The 20,044-nt window shown below is 42.7% G+C and overlaps 1 pseudogene; it reads left to right on the top strand.

Annotated features, from left to right (window-relative positions):
* Positions 1-17,938: 17,938 nt before the first annotated feature.
* LOC103237866 (keratin, type II cytoskeletal 8 pseudogene) lies at positions 17,939-19,527 on the top strand (annotated as a pseudogene).
* The last annotated feature ends 517 nt before the right edge of the window (positions 19,528-20,044 follow it).

The following is a 20,044-nucleotide window of genomic DNA, read 5'->3' as shown; positions in this document are numbered from 1 at the left end:
CTTAGTGATTTCCTAGCAGCTGCTAATTTTTACATGTTTGTCTGTCTCAAAGATGTTTATAATGTTTTCAAGGAGCAAAGCTGGAATTTAGGGCATCCTACAAGCACAAGAAAAAGTTTTTAAGTAAAGGTCCTGAAAGTATTCTTCAAAGAACATCATATACGAACAGTCATTAAAAGGTTTAAACAATTTCTCAATTGTTCTATACCCACGTGGAGACTCAGTCATAAACTACAAGTTCCATAACAGCAGGGTTTTGTAGTTTTGTTTTCCACTAAACTCCTGGCATATAAAACATTGTATATACTCAATAAATATCCAGTGAATAAAGGGATAAATTAATTAATGAACATATCAAATACCTCTTGATCAACTAACTCAAAGCCTTCATTGTAAGTCACCTACAGATACCTTTCCTCAATGCAAAAAAAAAAAAAAAAAATCAATTGCAATAAAGAAATGACTGTGGATATGTTGGCATCCCGGGTGAGGTGATACAAAAGATAATCTCATAAGAAATAAGTGAGTAACTAAGAGAAATAGCCCAGAGTAATAATCACCCTTTTTTCTGGCTTTTAAGTGCCACTCAAACCTTTACTATGTAGAATTTGAAACTGAAAGAAAATCTAACTTTTCTGTCACCCTGAGTGTCTCTCCTGTTTCTCAAATATGAAAAATACCTCAAATAGGTATTTTTTAAATATGCAGTGCTTTGCCAATTTAGCCAAATAGATTGTAAGTGCTATGAAGGCAAGCTGATACCATTTTTTTAATATACCTACAAAGGTCCTGATAGTGGGCTGTCCCCAGAATGTGTTAAATAAAGGCATATTATGTTGGATTGTGTCTTAAGAATCAAGACTCTCTCTCTTCACCCCTCCTCTGTAGCCAGCATTTTATCTAAACTGCTAATGAGCCTCAGAATCTGCTTTGATTTTCATCTACTCTCCCTTCCTCTTCCAAGGTTCAGAAAATGCAAGAAAAAGACATAAAAGAAGATGACATAGAAAGAGAAACATCCTGACAGTCAGACCTTAGGTACTTAGATGACATAATAGGAGCATTTGAAGAAAATTCATGTATGGCTTATCTAAATTTTCTAACATAAACCAGTATTCCCTTCATGAAGAAAATGTCATATTTATTTGTTATAATGAAGTCTCATGCCACAGTTGGCTGAGAAACGTATCTTGGCCACTGAGCCACTTCTGGTCTGTTCCTTTGCTCCCTGTCCCTTGGAATAACTGGATCAGAAGGTCCCAAAGGCATTTCCACAGCTGATATTCCAAGCTATTGCACCTTTTTTTTTTTTTTCAGACGGAGTCTTGATCTGTTGCCAGGTTGGAGTGCACTGGCATGATCTGGGCTCACTGCAACCTCTGCCTCCCTGGTTCAAATGATTCTCCTGCCTCAGCCTCCCAAGTAGCTGAGACTACAGATGCATTCTATCACATCCAGTTAATTTTTGTGTTTTTCAGTAGAGGGTGTTTCACTATGTTGGCCAGGATTGTCTCGATCTCTTGACCTCGTGATACGCCAGCCTCGGCCTCCCAAAGTGCTGGGATTACAGGCGTGAGCCACTATGCCCGGCCTCTTCTGTTATTTCTATGTGGCCTTTCTGCAGAACTAAAAATACACTGAAGTTCCCCACTTCAACTCTCTAATTCTGTTTCAATTAGCAGACAGAGTTCTGATTTCTTCCATGGAAACTAAGGGTGTTCATCTCTTGGAAGTTGCATTCTGTTAGTAAATTGCAAAGAGGGACACTCTCTAAGCAGTACAAAAAAAAATGCATTGTGCTCCTAAGTGTTTGTGTCTTTAGTATTAATAGCAATTTGTTCATAAGAACAAGAAAAAAATCTCCACGAACTGGCACAACCAGAGTCTGATTTCATTCCAGCAACTAACAACGACAACGACAACAACAACAAAAGCAAAGCCCTTTTTTTTGGTTTAATTAAATTCTTTCAAGCCGTGTGGAGCAATACTGCTGGGTAGATCTTGTAAGAAGAGATAATTAAAACACAAACAAACTAGTTCTTTCATTTGGAATAGCAGCGACTGCACATGCTCAGGACAGCTAGCCCTAACAAAATCCCAAAGGATTCTTAGTATGCAAACCCAGTCGGCTTTAGAAACAGGTTCAGCAGTTTGTTATAGAGCTAGAAACCCCTTCACACTGGGAATCGGGTGGGATATCTCTGGAAAGTCAGACTTTTTCTGAGACATCGCCAAGGAGCTGGGCAAATGAAATGATGCCTTTGGCAACGGGCTCTCAGCCGACTCATGGATCTCAAACAAGAGCTTTTTCACTCTGCCGTCTTGGGCTGAAGTCAGGCAATGAGGAATCTCTAGGCCTTTTCAAAGGAGAATTAACGTGAAAGGAGAGAAAAATGTTTTTATACTCATAAATGTGTTTTCCCCAAAATGCTAGTAGAAGCTGTTTTCAGAATCCAAGTGTTATATGTTCTGATTGGAAGTGATATCTACATCTCACCATACTATCTGTGATGTTTCCAGGGGACTGTCCGTAGAGTTGACAACCTTATTAAATGTAGTAAAGTGTATTGACCTTGGGAATTCTCTGTGATAAACTTTGAGATAACACAGCATTTGGAGTGAGATCCACCAAAATTAGAACTGTGCCTTCTCGTGTGAGCTTGGCAAACGCACAATACTTTCTGAGCATCGGTCTTCTCTTGAAGGTAAGGACAAGGATAGCTGGCCTTACAGCAGATGTTTGTCATGCCAAACTCCCGTGGTCCAACTGACTTCAGCGTAGCCGTGATGGACAGTTCTTGACTTATTTAAAAGTGCTCTACCTTGAGCCTGGCAAAGTGGCTCACACCTATAATCCCAACACTTTAAGGGACAGAATTGAGAGGATAGCTTGAGGCCAAGAGTTTGAGACCAGCCTGGACAACATGGTGAGACCCGCCCCCCATCTCAAAAAAAAAAAAAAAAAAAAAAGCCAGGCACGATGGTTCACACCTGTAGTCCCACTTAGTTTGGAGGCTGAGGGGGAACATCCCTTAAGCCCAGGAGTTGAAGGCTACAGTGAGCCAAGATCGCACCGCTGCACCCCAGCCTGGGTAACAGTGTGAGACCCTATCTTGGGAAAAAAAAAAAAACAAAAAACGTGTTCATCCTTGGACATAAGCCCTGGTATGTGTGGTTTCTCTGCCTCCTGGCTTTCTCTGAAGGCTTTGGAGGCTACTCAGTTCACGCACAAGCACAGCCTATTCTCCCTGTAGAAGAAATAAGGACCCCTCCCTGGGCAACCCTGAACCAGTGCAGGACAGAAATCAGGGGACAAATGCCCTGCCTCCCAGTTCTCCAGTAGGACAATTCTGACATGGTTTTTCAGGGGCCTTTTTCCTGTACCTGTTCTATTCTACACTCCCTCACTTCCAATGCTTGGGATCAATTTCCAAGAGAATAAACTACTGGCACCCGAGGGTCTTGCTTTGTCACCCAGACCCAAGTGAGTTCTGTCACCCAGGCTGCAGTGGTGCCAACCTGGTTCATTGCAGCCTCAAACCCCTGGGTTCAAGTGGTCCTGCCACCTTGGCCTCTTGTTTCAGGTTCTACTTTAGAGGAGACAAACTGAGATGTTTCTTATTCCTTTCTCCATGTCTGTTGCATGAGTTCAATAAGATAACAGATGGAAAGGCTTCTTTGCAGACTCTAAATGTATGGGCAAATGTTAGTTACAAATTTTTTTAAAAGTGTTTCTAGCTATTATTGGGATCTAAGTTTAAACTGAAAACGTTGATTGTTACTATTTTGTGAGTTACTTCTATTACAAACATGTTGTACTTGTCAGATTTATAATAAACATATTTGGGGCACCAAAGTATGTGGCACTAGAGAAAAAAATAAGTGAACAACTTTGATGAATGGAATTACCCACATCCGATAAGGCTTCTGTAACTTCATTCTTGTTTGTTGCTTGTTTTGTTTTGTTTGTTTGTTGAGATGGAGTTTCACTCTTGTCATCCAGGCTGAAGTATAATGACGTGATCTCGGCTCACTGCAACCTCCACCTCCCAGGTTCAAGTGATTCTCCTGCCTCAGCCTCCTGAGTAACTGAGATTACAGTCACCCCCCAACACGCCTGGCTAATTTTTGTATTTTTAGTAGAGGGTTTCACCACATTGGCCAGGCTGGTCTTGAACTCCTGACCTCAGGCGATCCGCCTGCCTCGGCCTCTCAGACTGCTGGGATTATAGGCACAAGCCACCGCGCCCGGCCCTGTAACTTCATTCTTGTGTGGCAGGTCCCTGGAAAGTCTATCCTGGCATCATTCTGCCATCTAATTCCTACTTATCCTTCAACTCTCAACTTCATTCATTCATTCATTCATTCACCAGTGTTTCTTGAGCATTGCTATATGCCAAATTTAGGTATGCTTGAGCTGGAGTGCAAAGGCGCAATCTCGGCTCTCTGCAACCTTCACCTCCTAGGTTCAACTGATTCTCCTGTCTCAGTCTCCCAAGTAACTGGGATTACAGGAAAGGGCCACCATGCCCGGCTAATTTTTTGTATTTTTAATAGAGAGAGGTTTTCACCATGTTAGTTGGGCTGGTCTCGAACTCCTGACCTCAGATGATCTGCCCCCTTCGGCCTCCCAAAGTGGTGGGATTACAGACATGAGTTACCGTGCCCGGCCAAGTCATTATTTTTCTAGCAGCTTTACTGTGAACCCATCTAAACCATGCTTTTGGTGTACTATCCTCATGTTCTTTTTGGCACCTAACAGAAGCCACTAAAAATTTTTTTTTTCTTTTTCTTTTTTTTTTTTTTTTTTTTGAGAGAGTCTCGCTCTGTCCGCCAGGCTGGAGTGCAGTGACGCAATCTCGGCTCACTGCAAGCTCCGCCTCCCGGGTTCACGCCATTCTCCTGCCTCAGCCTCCCGAGTAGCTGGGACTACAGGCGCCCGCCACCTCACCTGGCTAGTTTTTTGTATTTTTAGTGAGAGGGGATTTCACCGTATTAGCCAGGATGGTCTCAATCTCCTGACCTCGTGATCTGCCCGCCTCGGCCTCCCAAAGTGCTGGGATTACAGACTTGAGCCACCGCGTCCAGCCCAAAAATTTTTAAGGTGAGTAATTTTAGCTATTACCTACAGCCTCACTCCTAGGCTAAAACTAAAGTATGCCTGAGGCCACAATCTTCCATATATGTGGTTATTTATTACATAAATTTTAATAGCAAGTATATTGGTTTACAGGGGTTACCATCACAAAGTAACACAGACTGGATGGCTTAAACAACAGACATTTATTTTCTCACTGTTATGGAGAATGGAAGTCTGATTTTAAGGTGTCTTCAGGCTTGAATTCACTCTGAGTTCTCTCTGGCTTGGGGATGGCCACCTTTTCTCTGTGTCCTCAAAGAGTTGTCTCTGTGTCCTAATCTCTTCTTACAAGGACATCAGTCCCATTTTTTATTTGGATATGACCTCACTTTGCCTAATTACTTTTTATATGCCTAATCTGTAAATACAGGCACATTCTGAATTCCTGGAGGTTAGGACTTCAATATGTAATTTTGGGGGAGGTTCAATTTAGCCCAAAACAGCAAGTAGACCAGTGTGGACACTCTATTGTGTAAGCTTGCTGAGGACCTAGCTCTCCATCCTTCAAGAAACTCTGACGTCACTGCTTGAAAGATCCATTGAGGGCTGACACAGGAACATTTCAAAGGCAGCCTACTGTCACTCTTGTTGGCACCAGACACCCAGAAATCATCTTAAGGAATGGAGCGTTAGAGAATGATTTAGAAACTTGAGGAGAATATTCCTAATGATAAAGTCTAGGCTTTATTGGATTCTATAACCTATTCTCATAAGCGTGAAGGGTTTCTAAAGTATTTTGGCCAATCCACATAACTTTAACTTCACCAATGAGCCTGTCTCTAACATCCAGCATGCTAATTACAAAGCTACTCATTTCCCAATAAAACCCATCCCTGCTGTTTATTTGGCTCAATAGCAGAGCTCAGGTCCTAAGATGTTTTTTGAAGACAGGGTCTTACTCTGTTGCCCAGGCAGGAGTGCAATAGTTCTACCATAGCTCACTGCAGCCTTAAACCCCCGGGTTCAAGCAATCCTCCTGCCACAGTCTCCCAAGTAGCTGGGACACTAGGCATGGGCCACCATGCCCAGCTAATTTTTTTATTATTATTATTTTTTGTAGAGACAAGGGCTCACTCTGTTTCCCAGGCTGATTAAGATATTGATGGCTGAAGTACATCACACTGGCTTCCCGTAGAGGGTAGCTTTTCTGATTCTATAACCAGATTTCTGATTCTATAACCAATTCTAGATAACCAGCCCCAAAGTGTGAATGTTTAATTTCGGTGACCAACAGCTGCCAGAGTTGAAGTTTAAATGAACCAGTGCATTCATAAGACCAAGTAGGCACATCTATGCATAGGTGCATCACAGAACACCACTCTTCAGGCATTTATTCCATCCTAAATTCTACCAACCTGCTGCGTATCTTGTCGTTTTTGACCATGCCGTCCCTCAACCTAGAAGACTCAGCTTTCTGCTGGTACCTACTCACTCCTACGCACCCTCCCAATCCCAGCTAAAATATCTCTGAGTCAGAGATTCCATTCCTGAATCCGCAGCTAAATCAATTTGCCTATTGTCCTCATTCATAGTACCCTGCACTTTTTCTCAGCATGCATAAGACAACTTCCATCAGTTATTTGTTTGTTAAATGTCAGTCAACCATGAGGGTTCATGAGAGCAGAAGCTATGTCGGTTTTTCTCACCATTGTAATCCCAGGGCCTGACATTGATTAATTCCCATAGTCGTCCACTAAATCGGTAGATGTTACCTGAGCACCTACTATGTGCCAGAAGTGAAAAGACATGTCTCTGTCTTCATGGAACTTACTGTCTGCTAGAGAAGAGGACATCTAGACATGTATGAAGACTGCCTCTGAGCTCAGCCCATGGGGTGGTGAGTCCCCCGACCCTCTTATTTAAATCACATCGATCACACTGTCTGGTGTTTATTTACTTGCCTCTCTCCTCCACTGGACAATAAGTTTGAAAGGGGAGACGTGTTGCGGTGTGCTTCTTTGTCCCCACTATTTGGCTTGAATGTTAGACACATGGTAGGCACCCAGTAGGTGTTTGTTAGATAAAGTCCAAAGTCACATATCACAGTGCTGGGATATCTGGTCGTTGCGATAAATCTATCAAGAAAACACTGAATTGGTGGGTACAGTGGCTCATGCCTATAATCCCAGCACTTTGGATCACTTGAGGTCAGGATTTCAAGACCAGCCTGGCCAACATGGTGAAACCCTGTCTCTACAAAAAAATACAACAATTAACCAGGCATGGTGGCAGGCACCTGTAATCCCAGCTACTCAGGAGGCTGAGGCAGGAGATTCACTGGAACCAAGGAGGCAGAGGTTGCAGTGAGCTGAGATCATGACACTGCACTCCAGCCTTGGTGACAGAGTGAATCTCAAATAAATAGATAAATAAAAGCACTGAATTTAGGAATGATATGTCTCGTCATCTTTTTTTTTCTTTTTATTGACTTCTTCTTTTTTTACATTTCCACTGGCAGTGTCCATTCACAAATGCAGACATAAGGAATAAATTAATTTAAGTGAACCAAGACACTAACATTTGCAAAAGGCTTCCAAAAGTATTTGTTTCCATTGGCAAATGCATCCTGACAGACTCTGAATGAAAAATTTGGACTGGGACATACCTAACTTCAACTGGAAAGAATGTCTCCTCTTAACAAATACATGGATTTCAACTAACGTTTAAGGACTTTTTGGAAAAACTGGCACCAGGCCTCGGAGGCACAACCTGTTCATAGCTTCAATCCACCATAAAGACATGAAGCCATATTTTTAAATTATTAGGGAAACATTTATGCACTTACGGAGATATTCATATTTCCTTCCTTCCTTCCTTCCTTCCTTCTTTCCTTCCTTCCTTCCTTCCCTTCCTTTCCTTCCTTCCCTCCCTCTTTCCTTCCTTCCTTCCTTCCCTCCCTCTTTCCTTCCTTCCTTCTCTCCCTTTTTCTTTCTTTCTTTTTCTCTTTCTCTCTTTCTGTCTTTCTTTCTTTCTTTCTCTTTCTTTCTTTCTTTCTTTTTTTCTTCTTTCCTTCCTTCCTTCCTTCCCTCCTTCCTTCCTTCCTTCTTTCTATCTTTCAGAGACGGGGCCTCACTATGTTGCACAGTGGCTATTCACAGGCACAATAACAGTGCATTACAGTCTTAAACTCCTGAGCTTAAGTGATACTCTTGCCTCAGCCTCCTAAGTAAGTGGAATGACAGGCACTCATATTTTTTGAATCTCTAGCTGGAAAACATAATCTAAGAGTGGACTTTTGTCTCTTTGATGTAGTTTTATTATAAGGCTTTGCACTTTAATTAATTTGATTGCAGTTTTTTAAAATGGGAAATTCCTAGACACTGAGACTCTTTAAGAAAGAAATTAGATTGAACATTTAAGTAAATTCTGACTTGGAAAATAATGGCTTAAGTAGTCACTATGACTTTAAACCACTAAGTGAATCCCTCACTATCATTTTTTGTACCATCATAAATTTTGCAAATACTTTTATTTTAATTTCAGGATAGCTTAGCAAATAGATCTGGAGTGGTTTTAGGGATAGGCAGTTTGCCCAACTGCCAAAACTTACCTCCCAAATCATTTGTTAATGCCTGAAATTATACTATTAAAAAATGATCCCTTTGGTCTAAGGCTCAGTTCCCTGCTAAAATGCAAATGTCCCTGGGAAAGACAATACTTAAAATAGTGATGGTCATTTATCCCTAACCCTTGTCTCAATGTTTAAATAGAGAAAGGAAAAGATGTGATACTTAAACTACATGAAAGAAAAGGCTCTAGTAAAAATAAATAAATAAATAAATAAATAATAAAAAAATTAAAAATCTAGATGTGCTAAATCGACAGGACACTTTTTCCTAAACTTTGCCCTGAAGGAGATTTGGAACATGTGATTGAGCTGGGCAATGCAATCTTACTGGCCTACATGTGGAGTATAGGAAAAAAAAGAAAAAAAGAAAATCTTTCTTGAAACACTTCTTGATGTTTCTCTCATTACTGACCCAATCATAATAAACAGCTGATAATCTCAAAGTAAACTGCTTTGATGTCTGTTGTTTAATATTAAGCTGCTGTATTTAGCATTACTAGATAAATCAATTTGTTCCTGGCCAACACTGAAATTACAGAACCCAAAAGGGCTATAGGAAATTCTCCTAGGTAATTGATACATTTAGCTGAGTCAGTGCTGAATTAAATACTTGATGATGGGATATACAACCTAGGAGCCAACCAACCGCGTATGACCAAAAGAGAATCACCCATGATTGCCTCAGAAAATCAGGGTACCGAATATCCTATTCAAATTGCATCTTGAGGCTTGAAGAAGAAAGTTGAGTATAAAGTCACAAAGGACTGGGTGCAATGACTCATACTTGTAATCCTAGAACTTTGGGAGGCCAAGGTGGGAGAATCACTTGAGCTTAGAAACTTAGAGTCAAGCTTGGGCAAAACAGTGAGATATCATCTCCAAAACATTAAAAAATAAAAAAAAAAAAAATAGCCTGGCATGGTGACATGCCCCTGTAATCCCAGCTACTCGGGAGGCCAATGCAAGAGGATTGCATGAGCCTAGGAGTGAAAGACAAGCCTTGGCAACAGAGTGAGATCCCATTTCTGTTTATTTAAAAAAAATTAATAAAGCCACTAAGATGATTAGAAAGCAAGTTACCTGTAACCTCATTAGAGGACTTTCCCTCAATTCCATTTCCTCCCCTGGCTACAAAAGGACAATGTCATATTCCTACTCTTCCTATGCGTGCATCTTTTCCTTCCCTTGCAGAGAGATGGCCACCATGAACACTGGGCACTCTGCTGAACCTGCTCAGCACCCAGTCTTCTCCAACCGAGGCCAAGTCTCCAGACTAAGGCTTCCCAGGGCACGACCGTATGTCTGTGCCACAAGGTGATGGTTAAACGGAGTATAGGCCACACAAGGTATCAGCAGCACGGAACAGGAGCACTAGATAGCTGCTCTGCACCCTCAGTCTGTCTTGAACAAGAAATGCTTACTGTGGCGATGCCTCACAGTAAGGTAATATAGTTTTAAATTGTCTGCTCTCAAGACAAATTGATTGTTAGTGTAAAAGCTCCAGACTTTGAGGAGGCCATATTTGTGAAAATCTATTATTTAAGGAACAAGGCTGAGAAAGTGTATTTCTGTATCATAAAAACCTTGATTAAGACAAAGCTATTACTTACACAAATAGCTTAGAGAACAGAAAAGTTAATATACACATTAGTGTTATTAATACACAGCAACCTGAGACTAAGCCTTCACAGCAGCGAATGAATTACGTCAGGTCAGAGTGATCCAATTTGCCAGTTTGCTATCATAAAGACAAGAGGATAGCAGGTCTCATGCTTCTAGGTGCCCACTAGGTATTTTGAACACTTATTTAAGCCAGTCACAAATTAGACCACTTAATTTCTCAGTCAAGTTTGATTTAACTACAGATGAATGGGAATGATCTTAATTTCTTACTTACCAAAACCATCAGGTCTAATAACATTCATAAATTGACTTTTTTACCCTTTGTTAGTAAATTCAGGCAACAGCCACTTATAAATGACATCGTAGCATTTTTAGGTGGTAAGATCATTCTGTTCCAAAAGAAAAATAAAACAGTAGCCCTCCTCCAGGTCCCAGTGGCCTTTCCTTCTGCCTTTTAATCCAGAGTAGTTCTACTTTCTAATGCCCAAGGCACTCCCTTCTCACCTTCCTCCCATGGCCCCACCTCCCCACTGATATTTTCATATTACCCCTGCCCTCTCCAATCAAAAGGAGACACTTTAACAACCCAGGACTATTTTAGACCAAGACTAAGGTATGTGTGCCTTAATATGCCACTCCCTCTAGAATGTTTGTAGTTGAAAACACTCTGGACCCCACTGGCCATCTCCTGGTGGAAACTGGGGGGATTCATGGATACACAGGAATCCCATCACATGGCAGGAATTGCTAGAGGAGTGATATGGTTTGGCTGTGTCCCCACCCAAATCTCATCTCGAATTGTAGTCCCCATAATCCCCACATGTCTTGAGAGGGACCAGGTAGAGATAACTGAATCATGGGGGCAGTTTCCCCCGTCCTGTTCTCATGATAGTGAGTAAGTTATCCTGAGATCTGAGATGGTTTTATAAGGGGCTTCCCTCTTCACTGAGCTCTCGTTCTTCTCCTTCCTGCCACCATGTGAAGAAGTACATGTTTGCTTCCCCTTCTGCCATGATTGTAAGTTTCCTGAGGCCTTCCCAGCCATGCTGAACTGTGAGTCAATTAAACCTCTTTCCTTTATAAATTACCCAATCTCAGGTATGTCTTTATTAGCAATGTGAGAACAGACTAATACAAGGGGTTTTCACAGAGATCACTTCATCTAATACTCAAAGTGACTCTTTTCAGTCACCCTGAACATCTCTCTTTTCAGAGGTTAAATAAATTTGCTAAAACCACATATCCAATAAATACCAGTTTCAAGACTCCAACCTGAGTCTGCCTGACTCTTACTCTACTGCTTATGGACTTTTTGCTATGCCACGCTTAACTCAAATGAATCTCTAATGGGAGAATGTTACTAATCTAATGGGAGAAGGTCCACAAAGGTGAGTGATATTGTTGATCGATTAAGTCCCTGAGTGGCAGTAAGCCTCCACCCCTGCATCTCTGCTTGAGGCTATCTTTCCCTGCTTGTGTGTTTTCTTTGCCACTTTCGAGCTTCAACGCTTTTCCCTTTCCAGCCTAGACCTGTGTTTTTTAAATCCATCATTATTCAGTCATTCTTTAGAGGGGAAATCCTCTCAAGACCTCAAGGCACCGTATAGAAAAATATTGCATAATGAACAATAAACATTTGGATTACCAGGAGGGCACACGTAAGAAGGCTGCATTCTTTCTTTCTTGTAGTCCTAGGGGAAGAAGGGAAGTTTTATGAAGCTGAACTGGGCTCTTTTCCCAAAGCTCCCACCAGTCTCCCTCTCACTCCTACTGAATATGAAGCCTCCACTGGACAGATTTTCTTACTTGTTTTCCCCCCTGCCAACCTAGTAAAATGTGGATGTGGATCTATTGCTTTACCAGCATCTAGAGGACATTCCCCTGTCCCAAACCATAAGTCTTCACTACTTCTCCAAATTAATTTAAAACATCAAGGAAACAACCGTGAGTCCTCCAGGAGGCAATTAATGTGTCTCGTTAGAGCAAGCTGTCTGATGCCACCCACCTGACTGTTTGAGTTGCCTTGTTGACTGTCTCTAGCCTGATCAGAGGCAAAGCAAGAAGGAACATTAAACCTAACATGGACCACAGTGCCTAGAGACATAAGCATGAATATAAGTGGAGTGAACAGTAGAGACTGTTCCAACGTGTTTTCGGTAACCAGGCATTATAGTTCAATTGTACTTCCTTCCCCACCCCCAAAATATGGGTACACTAGAGTCCTAATCCCCAGCACCTTCATATGTGACCTTATCTAGAGATAGGATGTCTCTACAGAAGTAATCAAGTGAAAACGTGGTCATTAAGTTGTCCCACAATATGGACACTATGACCATCCCTATGATGCGTGTCCTTATAGAACGGGAAAATTTGTATACAGAGACAGACATGCATAGAAAGAAGACGATGTGAAGAGTCACAGGGAGAAAGAAGATAGCCCTTTAAAACCCAAGGAGAGACGCCTGGAACAGACCCATCCCTCACAGCCCTCAGAAGGAACCAACTCTGCCAACACCTTGACCTTAGACTTCAGCCTCCAGAACCAAGAGACAATAACTTTCTGTTGCCTAAGCACCCCAAGTCCGTGGTACATTGTTACAGCAGCTCCAGCAAACTAATGCACCAAGACACTAAGTTAACGTAACTGGACAGTTGGTGAGTGCTCTCAAACCCTGGAAATATATTATCTTCCCAATGCAAAAAGAATAATGGAGGGTAAATCCTCCAGCCCATTAAGTGGTGTTCCTATCCTAGGAGAATGGGGTAAAGAGTGTAAATCATCCCAAGATCACAAGTTAGATGTTAGCTTTGGGATTACAATGTGGACTGAGAGTCACAATCCCCAGTGTATTTGTTGGACAGTGACCTTCATTAGTTTCAGAACCTGGTCTGGAAGTTGCTTAATCTAACAGGGATGATATTATTGAGTTGTGTCTTAAGACCATTGGCTACAAAGTATGTTGTATGGAAAGTAATTGCTGGCCAGACACAGTGGCTCATATCTGTAATCCCAGCACTTTAGGAGGCCAAGGTGGGAGGTTCACTTGAGGCCAAGAGTTCAAGACCAGCATGGGCAACAAAGTAAGACCCCTTCTCTACAAAAAAATCAAAAAATTAGCCTGGAGTGTGGCGCACACTTGCAGTCCCAGTTACATGACTGAAATGGGAGGATCTACTGAGTCCGGGAGGTTGAGGCTGCAGTGAGCCATGATCATGCCACTGCACTCCAGCCTAGGCTGCAGAGTGAGACCCTGTCTCAAAAAATAATAATAATAAAATAAAAACAAAAAACAAAAGTAAACAAAAAACAAAAAATGAAAAACAAAGTAATTGCTAAGCAAATAGCAAACAAAGGAATTCTGACGAATCCTTCCAGTTATTCCTCTTATATAGAAGTATTCACTTTACACAGTGTGATACCTACCCCTCTCTCTGTTCTTACCTATTGGGCCCTGTATTTGTTTCCTGGGGCTGCTATAACAAATTACCACACACTTGGTGGCTTAAAGTAACAGAAACGTATTATCTCATGACTCTGGAAAACAGAAGTACCACATCAAGCTGCTGGCAGAACCCCACTCCCTCCAGGGGCTCTAGTGGAGAATCAATTCCTTGTCTTTTCCAACTTTGGGTGGCTGCGGGTGTCCTTGGCTCATGGCCACATCACTCCAATCCCTGCCTCCATATGCACCTTGCCTTCTTCTCTGTGTGTGTCTCTATCTAATCTCCCTCCGCTTGTCTCATAAGGAAACACACAACTGCATGTAGAGCCCCCTGGATAATCCCATGCAAGCTCTTCTAAAGACCCTTATCTTCTGCTCAAGACCCACATCTTCTCAAGACCCTTATCTTCTATCTCAAGACCCACATCTTCTGCTACATAAGGTGATATTCACACTTTTGCCATATTCACAGGTCCTGAGAGTTAGGAATTGAATATAACTTTGGGAGACCTTTTCTTTGTTCTGCCTATTACAGGTCCAAACCACCAGCCTCTTAGGTTAACTTTTGGAAGCTTATCTTTTAAAGGTCATCAACGTAATGTTTATTTCAATGCTAGTCCCAGACCTCATGCAAAACTGCATGTAAGACTTGAAAGACTGAGACTTAAATGTTGACTTGAGTCATAGCCCTTTTTTTATCCTCTTTGTTTATAACATTTAGCCAGGTTTTTTTTTTTTTTTCTTTTTTCAAAAGGTGAAAGTATTGGTTCTCAATCATCTTGAGATCTGATAAGGGTAATAAGAGAAAGCAAGTCTTCAATCCTCATTTGTACTCTTTCTTTTAGATTCACCAGCTTTCTGGTCAAGGATATAAAAGCATATTTATAAGATGCCTTAGCCTTAGAAAATTTGTAAAGCTGTGTATTTTTCTCCTCATTTGCCAGGGCTATAACTGAGCTCTACTTATAAATGTACAGTTTCCATGTTTTCACACGCTGAGAGACTTTAATGTTCATATATTATTTTTCTCTGTAAACCTATTACTGAACACATTTTTCTCTCTTTTGCTATTTTTTTGTTGGCCTCAGTCACCCCATACCTTTCTTCTCTAAAACCACAAAGCACCAGAGAACAAACCAAAGGGAAATAAGAACTTCTAAAAGTATTCCGGAAACAAAAAATGACTCTAAAATTGATCTTACAGTTTTGCAAAAGGTGATATTTGGGAGAAAGATAGTTACTTGATCTAATATTTGAATAAATACTATCTGGCATTGAGCATAATTTCAGATTTGTTACCAAGGAATGAATACATATGTATTTTTTTTCTGGTAATTCAGAGAATGTTTTAAATATGATACAGATATGTAAATGTATTTAGAAGTGTCGTTCAAGACCAAGAATCATTTGCTACACTTGGAGTGGCAAGGCTTTAGAAAGTCAGTGATACTCAACCCTAGCTGTATATTAAAATCTTCTCAGAGCTTTTTAAAAAAATACCAGCGCCTGGACTCCACCCCAAAACAATCAAATCAGAATTTCTGAGAGTAGGGGTATTGTTGTTGCTGTTGTATTTCCAAATCCCGCAGATGATTCTAATCGTGGAGCATATGTTGAGAATACAGATTCAGTATTCCTTCTACCGATGAGGAAATCAAGACCTACGGAATGAGGTGATCTGCTTCCTTTCTGCCTATGGATGTGACCAAGAATACCAAAAGAAAAGGCTGCAAATAAGCAGCAAGAAATAGTAAATAATTTAAGATAAAATTATTGTAGAGAGAAGCAAGGGAGACTGCCAGCAGCAGCAGAAATGGCTCTGTGGCTGCCAAGGGTGAGGATTGTGAAAATGTAAATCCTGCTTAAATCCTTTATCGCCCGACTGTGTGCATACCAGCAAGCCGGCTTTAGAAAAACATATCTATGAAACTGCTTCCTAAAAGTTTGAGGTTTGCAGGAAGCAGGGCAAGAGAGCAAACTCTGAAATTCCAGAACTGGCTAGTTAAGGAAATAAAAGCTGGGGAATCTCCATAGAAAGTAATTTCACCGTGTTAACTATCTTTGTGCCTATTTGTGTTGTTTTTAAGTTCTACTGTAATTTGTATATATTCTTATGAGAGTTGGTGAGTTGAAATATTTACCATCTGATGAGAATTATGACAAATTTCCCGTCACCATTTTCCATAGTCTTATTGTCACCATTCCCTCAAACAAAAGAAAAAAAAACTAAAAGCTATTTTAAATTGATTAACGGCAATTTTGTAACATGAACTTTTTCCCTTGGATGTAACAAATCGCTTGATTATTACTTGATTCATATCAAAATAGGCTGTAAATTCCAGTTTCTTTTTCTTTTCCCAGATCTCTCCCCTGGCCTGCTATTCTCGGGAACTTTCATCCAAGGTTTTGATGTGCTAATTTGCTCATCAGTACCCACTAGCCTTCCTTGGTTTAATTAATAAATATTTCCTGTTGACAAAGGAAGGGGAAACAGAAGTCTAATTCATGAATTTCATCATTGTGTTTCCCCCCACTGTGACCCTCACTTGAAATTGGTCTTGCGTCTTATCAGCCGCTCCGTTTTAGGCCTTGTCATTTGCATATCAAATATATCTTGGTAAGCAGGCAGCTCGCAGCCCTGGCCTGCAGACAGTTACAGAACCAGCTGCCCACTGGAGGGGCAGGGAAACATCTGTAAACCCACTGTGATTATAGGAGAAGAATGAGAACAGAGGATTGCCCTACTCTCCTCTTCAGAGTCTCTCCTCCAGAAATCCAGGTCTTCTGGTGCCCTGTTGTCATACACTTGGTGTACGTATTTATTTACTTATGGAATTTTTACTCTGAGTATTTACTCTTCTGAAATTAGAATGATAACACAAGATGCTCTAAGCCTTCCATTTGACTTTCTCATCTTCAAAACCTCACCTAGCCACTAAGGATGGTTTAGCGGATCCTGATAGGGACATAACTCAAAAGCATTATCATTACAGAGAATTAGGATACATCAGAATGATCTGACTTTACTATATTAGCTGACTTCAATATAGCTTCCCTTGAAACTATTTTGTTTTCTCTCAGTTAAGGATGGGCTGACGGTGGCTACTGACTCGAATTAAGTCCCCCCTCCCCCCACCTGTTTTTAGAACTTAGGAAGTTGGTTTACAAAATTACTAGCAACATCGTAATTCTATTCCCATCCTTTATGTTTGGCCTGCCCACATTTTTCAATCCACCCCCTTCCTAGAATTCACCTGTTATTGTTTACCTGACACCAGGTGTTTGTAAGATTCCTCAGATGTAATATGCAAACCTCTGGCAGGGTGAAAGATGTTTCAAAGATTTCAGAACTGTGTTCCTAAGTTGTTTGATTCATTTGGCCCACATATCTGAAGAGCGCTTTAGAGATGTGATCTCAGGCACTTGAAAACACAATAACCAACCCAGAACCAGCCCTAAGGCTGATGTCTAGCTTTTTTCTCTTTCTTTCTTTTTTTTTTTTTTTTTTTTGGAGATGGAGTCTCACTCTGTCGCCCAGGCTGGAGTACAGTGGTGCAATCTCGGATCGCTGCAACCTCCGCCTCCTGGGTTCAAGCAATTCTCCAGCCTCAGTCCCCCAAGTAGCTGGGACTACAGGTGCCCGCCACCACGCCTGGCTACTTTTTGCATTTGTAGTAGAGACAGGGATTCTCCATTTTGTTCAGGTTGGTCTCAAATTCCTGACCTTGTGATCCACCCACCTTAGCCTCCCAAAGTGCAGGGATTACAGGCATGAGCCACCGCGCCTGTCCTGATGTCTAGTTTTTAAGAGGTCCACGCACAGCCCGAGAAGCAGGAGTAACAGGAAAATAATGCCATGGACTATATTAATTATTTGCTTAGAAGTGGCAACATTAGAGTGGAAAGATACACGTTGGTTTTATTCACTGTACTGAATAAATTAGGCAGTATTGAAAAAAAATTACTGTGCTGCTTTATCTCAGGCACTATTATCTAGTGCACTATAATGTGGTGTAGTAGCAAGGGCACTCCATTTGGAGGCTGAAGATCTGAGTTTTATTTCGATTTTGCCACCAATTAAACATCTGCCATTTGAGCAAGTTCCATTCCACATGTGGACATCCATTTCTCCACTGCAATATGAGACACTCAGATTATATGGACATGCATTCAACTGTGAACCTCAGACTTGTTACCAAGTGCTCCTTAAAAAAGATTTACGGACCATACAAAAGGAGCTTCTCTGCTCCTTATGGAATCTCCGCCTGGTTCAGTCTACCTGCCTCCACTCCTGTCTCCACCATATCCATCAGGGTGACCCAGAATTCCTACAAGGTGTCCACCTCTGGCCCCCAGACCTTCAGCAGCCACTCCTACACAAGTGGGCCCAGTGCCCACATCAGCTCCTCGAGCTTCTCCCCCGTGGGTATCAGCAGCTTCCAGGGAGGACTGGGGGGAGTCTATGGTAGGGCCAGTGGCATGAGAGGCATCCCTGCCATCACAGTCAACCAGAGCTTGCTGAGCCCCCTTAACCTGAAGGTGGTCTCCAATATCCAGGCCCTGCACACCCTGGAGAAGGAACAGACCAAGACCCTCAACAAGGTTGCCTCCGTCATCGACAAGGTACAGTTCCTGGAGCAGCAAAACAAGATGCTGGAGACCAAGTGGAACCTCCTGCAGGAGCAGAAGACGGCTCAGAGCAACAAGCACAACATGTTTGAGAGCTCCATCAACAACCTTAGGCGGCAGCTGGAGACTCTGGGCCAGCAGAAGCTGAAGCTGGAGGCGGAGCTTGGCAACATGCAGGGGCTGGTGGAGGACTTCAAGAACAAGTATGAGGATGAGATCAATAAGCATACAGAGATGGAGAATGAATTTATCCCCATCAAGAAGAATGTGGATGAAGCTTATGTGAACAAGGTAGAGCTGGAGTCTCACCTGGAAGGGCTGACTGACCAGATCAACTTCCTCAGGCAGCTGTATGAAGAGGAGATCCGGGAGCTGCAGTCCCAGATTTCGGACACGTCTGTAGTGCTGTCCATGGACAACAGCTGCTCCCTGGACACGGAAAGCATCATCGTTGAGGCCAATGCGCAGTACCAGGAGATTGCCAACGGCAGCTGGGCTAAGGCTGAGAGCATGGACCAGATCAAGCATGAGGAGCTGCAGACGCTGGCTGGGAAGCACGGGGGTCACCTGCGGAGTACAAAGACTGAGCTCTCTGAGATGAACTGGAACATCAGCCAGCCCCAGGCTGACACTGAGGGCCTCAAAGACCAGAAGGCTTCCCTGGAGGCCGCCATCGCAAATGCAGAGCAGCGTGGGGAACTGGCCGTTAAGGAGGCCAACACCAAAGTGTCCGAGCTGGAGGCCGCCCTGCAGCGGGTCAGGCAGGACGTGGCTCGGCAGCTGCGTGAGCTACAGGAGCCGATGAACAAATGTCGCGCTGGCCCTGGACATCGAGATCGTCACCTACAGGAAGCTGCTGGAGGTCAGGAGAGCCGGCTGGAGTCTGGGATGCAGAACATGAGTATCCATAGAAAGACCACCAGCGACTATGCAGGTGGTCTGAGCTCAGCCTATGGGGGCCCCACGATCCCCGGCCTCAGCCACAGCCTGGCCTCCAGCTTTGGCTCTGGTGCAAGCTCCAGCTCCTTCAGCCGCACCAGCTCCCGAGGGGCGTGGTTGTGAAGAAGATCGAGACCCGCGATGGGAAGCTGGTGTCCAAGTCCTCTGACGTCCTGCCCACGTGAAGGGCTGCGGCAGCCGCCCCCAGCCTGCCCCTCCTGCGGCTGCCCCAGAGCCAGGGAGGGAGGCCGCTGGGAGACCCACCCGAGGCTCAGCCCACCCGCCGGGGAGTTTACTGCCTGGTCACCCCCCTTGCCCATGCCTCCAGCTACAAAACAATTCAATTGCTTCCCCACCGCTCCCCACACCCCCCCCCCCCCCAAAATAAAACCTCAGCTAGCTCTGGGGGAGGGGGGAAAGAAAAAAAGAAAAAGAAAAAAAATTATGTGGCCGGAGAGTTTTTGAGAATCACAGTGTTGCACACATATGTACGCTTGCTCAGAGATTCACAATAAACTTTAGCATACCAAATGCCTCCATGAGACATTCTAATAAAGCTTTACAAGGAACACCAATTTAACTGTTTTGCGTTTCCCAAATATGTTTTACCAAGAATCCTATGTGTGTTATAAACAGCGTGGGCAGCACTGGACAAGATTTCCTCAGGGCCTTCCAGCTCTAATTGGTCCTGGTCAGGTTTGT

The sequence above is a fragment of the Chlorocebus sabaeus genome, chromosome 9 (assembly GCF_047675955.1).
Source record: "Chlorocebus sabaeus isolate Y175 chromosome 9, mChlSab1.0.hap1, whole genome shotgun sequence".
Lineage (NCBI taxonomy): Eukaryota > Metazoa > Chordata > Mammalia > Primates > Cercopithecidae > Chlorocebus > Chlorocebus sabaeus.
This window is presented reverse-complemented; position numbering and strand designations above follow the sequence as displayed.